Raw genomic sequence first — 4,747 nt, forward strand, 5'->3', positions numbered from 1 at the left:
AGGCCGAGTGGCAACAGGAGACGCCATCCCGGGACTTCTGGGCATGAACGTGCTCGGCGGGGTAGATGGCCTGTTCAAGGGGATCAAGGGGATGCAGCCGGCGAGCCGAAGACGTGTCGACGCTGGGAGCGTCGCCTTCCGCCGTGTGGTCGCCGCCATGGCCCAAGAAGCCCGAGAGTGCATCGCCCCGGGAAGGATGGGGTACGTCAAAGTGGCCGGCAGGGAGCCAGTGGTCATTCCCCCGCATATCCTACTATTTAATTTATTATCTCTCCTATCTCTTCCCAATAGTTTCTTATTTTCTGACATTCCCAGAATATGTGTGTGGTTCGCTACTTCTTGCCCACATTTTCTCCAACATGGCTTTTGTGTTGGCATGTAATTGCCCTGTATTTCTGGTGTTATAAAGAATCTAATAATGTTTTTCCACCCAAACTCCCTCCATATCCTTGATCCTGTGGTTGTTTGTTGTATCTTACATGTGTTATACCATTCCTCCTCTGTTATCTCTATTTCTAATTCTTTCTCCCACTTTTCTTTTATATACAAGGTTGTAATTGCCTTACTGTCCATTATTGCCTGATATAGTGCTGATATAACCCTCCCCTTCCTTCCTTCATATGATTTTACCATTATCTTAATTACCCCATTCTGTTCTTTGTCTCTGTCTTGTTTTATTTCTTTGTTATAGTAATCTCTAATCTGTCTAAAGTGGTCTCTATTCTCTAGTCCGAATCTTTCTTAAAATGTTTGTAGAGTCTGCATTTCCCCTCCTTCTATCATTGTACATTGATTGATTGATTGATTGATTGAATTGATTGATTGATTGATTGAAAACTTTATTAACAGATTGCAGAATGGGTACAATACAGTACAGCTCAATACACACAATTGTTAAGGGGATGCAGACCAGAGAAAGACTTTCGTCTTGTTTACATCAGGGTCCCCCATTTTCAATTAATCAGGACATATATGACATACATGACATACAGATAGTCAGTACTGCTACATCTATACATTTATGACATACCAGATTTGCAAATACAGTGTTTGTGATACAGAAGGAGTCAAGAAAAGGGAGTATATACATTTGACGTAGAAACTGTACATTGGAGGAGGTTGGGTGGGGGGGGTTGGGTACATTGGGATATTGACAACCATACTGGGTAATTTACATTGGAGGTGGTTGGGGGGGGGGGAGACACACTGTATAAACAAGCAAAACTGTACATTGAGGGGGGGGGGGGGGAGACACTGTACAAACAAACAAAATTGTACATTGGACTATTGACAAAACCATACTAGGTAAATGACTGTACATTGGAGGGGGTTGGGTTGGGATATTTACATTTGCTGTTTGAACCCATGGTTGTCTATCCTTGGTTTGAATTTGTTGTTGTGTATTATCCATCTCAGTATCTTGGATTGTACTATTGTGTTCCATAATTATGTTTATAGTGAATTTGGTAATTCTAGTAGTTGTCCCTGTCTTCTGAACAGCTCCCTATCTCCTATTAGTGCCTGCACTTTGAATCCCTCTCTTTTGGTTTCTATATCTTTCCATTTGGCTTCATAATTCACATTGCACCAGCATGCTACTGTCCTAAGTTGTGCTGCATAGTAATAGCCTTCTAAACTACACATATCTGATCCTTGGTCTCCCCCCCCCCCCCCCAAATTAATCTTGATATCTGTCTATCCCATTCCCTGAATTGTTTTTGTGGTATTAGTATAGGTAAAGACTGAAATAGGTATAATAACCTTGGTAATATGTTCATCTTAATGATTTCGATCCTTGAGCAGAAATCTAGGGGCATTACTGTCCATCTTTCTAGGTCTCTCTTGATTTTCTGATGAATCTGTGTATAGTTTGCCTCGTATAACCCCTCCACCCCTCTTGTGATGTTCACCCCTAAGTACTTGATCATGTCCATGTCCCATTTAATTTTGTATTTTTCTTTGTCGTTGGAGTGTAGTTCAGTGCTAAAGTCTGTGTCTTCGTCACGTTGAGTCTATACCCTGAGTAATATCCATATTCTGTCAGTAAATCCATCAGTGTCGGAAAGCTTGTGTCTGGTTGTCTCATATATACTATCACGTCATCTGCGAACAGTCCCAATTTATGTTCTGTTCCCCTTATCTCTACCCCTTTGATGTCTTTGGTCTGTCTAATTAGTTGAGCCAGTGGTTCGATGAATACATCGAAGAGCGTCGGCGAAAGACAACAACCCTGTCTGGTAGCTCTCTCTAGTTTAATCCTGTCCGTCAGACTGCCATTTACCTTAATCCTTGCGGTCGGTTCTCTATATAATGCCCTAATTGTTTTCATAGCGTTTTTGTCTAATCCAAATTTCTCCAATACTTTATATAGAAATATCCAGTTTACACTGTCGAATGCTTTTTCTGCATCTAGGCTAACTAATACTGCACTTCCTCCTTCCTTTTGTATCTCCTCTACCATCTGCACCATCTTCCTTATGTTATGTGTCTGTCTTCCTTTAATGAATCCGGTCTGGTCTTCGTCTATAATATCTGTCATAAATGTCTCAAATCTCTTGGATATTATTGATGTATGTGTAGTGGGCACTTACATGGGCACTTACCTGGACGGGACATAATCCACCTACACTGTCACTTTAAGGACACAGGGCATCCGGGGTATCTAGAGCGGCCATATTAACGCTTGACTTTGTTTGTTGTGGAATCCATGGCTATGCTATTAAATGATGCACACTGATGTGTGGTCAAAGAAACTTCACTCTCTTTGGTCGTGATTTCCCGTCTCCTACATTGGTGAACCTGACGTTCTTGGACGCTTTCGAGAACGATTGAACAATGGAACAGGCAGTCGCGCTGAAGTTTATGGAAGCAGCAGTTGCGCTGAAATTGCCAGAGTTCTGGGAAACGCAAGCTACTGCATGGTTTGTGCAGGCGGAGGCGCAGTTTGCAATAAAGAAAATAACGGAGGATGACACTAAGTACTATCACGTTGTCGCTGTGCTGGGGACTAACACGGCAGCCAGAGTGGTGAGTCTACTCACAAACCCTCCGGCGCACGATAAATATGGCACGCTGAAGGCACACTTGTTGAAGTGTTTTGAACTGTCTGAGGTGGAACGAGCTAACCGGCTGTTTTCATTGCAAGGTCTGGGCGACAGTAAACCGTCCGAGCGTATGGATAGGATGTTGGCGTTGATGGGAGAACATGAGCCCAACCATTTTCTCTTCCGACAGCTGTTCTTGCGCCAGTTACCGGCTCAGGTAAGGGCTGCCTTGGCCAACACAACAATAAATGACTGCCGTATGTTAGCCGCGGAGGCGGATAAGTTCTTTTTGGCCAGCCGGCAGCAACACTGTACGGCCGTGTTCTATCATGACCAACCCTCTACCTCTTACCATGGGGATTATACCGTCGCTGCTGCGGTGGCAGCCCCTCGCCAGCGAGGGAGAGACACTGGCTGGTGTTTCTTTCACACAAAGTATGGAGCCAGGGCTAACCAATGCCGTCCCCCGATTGATGACCTCTGAGCAGGTCCTAAATTATTATATTATTATTATGTACTTACAAGGGGCCGGGAAACGCCCGGGCCGGCGCTCAACAGTGGCCATGAGCGTTGGTGGGGCCGGCAGGCTACTGTTTATTCGGGACAACATCTCAGGCAGGCGTTTCATGTGCGACACAGGGGCACAGAGAAGCGTGCTGCCTGCATCAAGGGTGGACACCCTGGCCGACGGGCATGGGCTCCCTATGGAAGCTGCCAATGGTACTACGATCCGCACGTATGGCAGTAGGCTAGTGGAGTTGTGTTTTGGTGACCGGCGGTTTAGCTGGAACTTCATTACTGCTGATGTGTCTGTGCCCCTGCTGGGTGCTGATTTTCTGTGTGCCTATGGATTGTTGGTGGATGTCAGGAACAATCGATTGATCGACGCCACCACCTTTTGTTCATTTGAATGTACTGTCGGGGCAGCGCCTCCTGTGGGTTTGTCTAACATGTTGTCTGTTACAGATGAGTTTCACCAGCTGCTAGCTGAGTTCCCTGTCCTTACCCAGCCCACTTTCTCGTCCTCCACCAGTAAGCACGGTGTGGAGCATCACATCGCTACGGCAGGTGCGCCAGTCTACTCCCGGGCTCGGCGCCTAGATCCTGCCAAGCTGGCCGTGGCCAAGGCAGAGTTTTCCAACATGGAGAACCTGGGTATTATCCGTCGTTCTGACAGCCCATGGGCCTCACCCCTTCACATTGTCCCCAAGGCTGCCGGCGGGTGGCGCCCGTGTGGCGATTACCGCCGCCTTAACGAGGTAACCACACCGAACCGATACCCGGTTCCACATATTCAGGATTTTTCCACCCACCTGGCCCGGAAGCTCATATTTTCAAAAATAGATTTAGTTCGAGGTTACCACCAGGTGCCGGTCCACCCAGCGGACATCCCTAAGACGGCGGTGATTACTCCCTTTGGTTTGTTTGAGTTCTTGCGCATGCCATTTGGGCTTAAAAACGCAGCACAGACATTCCAGCGCTTGATGGACTCTGTGTTACGGGACCTGCCTTTTTTGTTTGTCTACCTAGATGACATCTTAGTCGCCAGTACCACCAAGGCAGAGCACTTGTCCCATCTCAGGACCCTTTTGCACCGACTCAGTCAGCATGGGCTCATAATTAACCCAGCTAAATGTCAGTTTGGGCTGTCTAGGATCGATTTCCTCGGGCACCACGTCACCAAAGATGGGGCAGTTTCCCTC

Source organism: Notolepis coatsorum (assembly GCF_963971535.1).
Source record: "Notolepis coatsorum genome assembly, chromosome: 5".
NCBI classification, from domain to species: Eukaryota; Metazoa; Chordata; class Actinopteri; order Aulopiformes; family Paralepididae; genus Notolepis; species Notolepis coatsorum.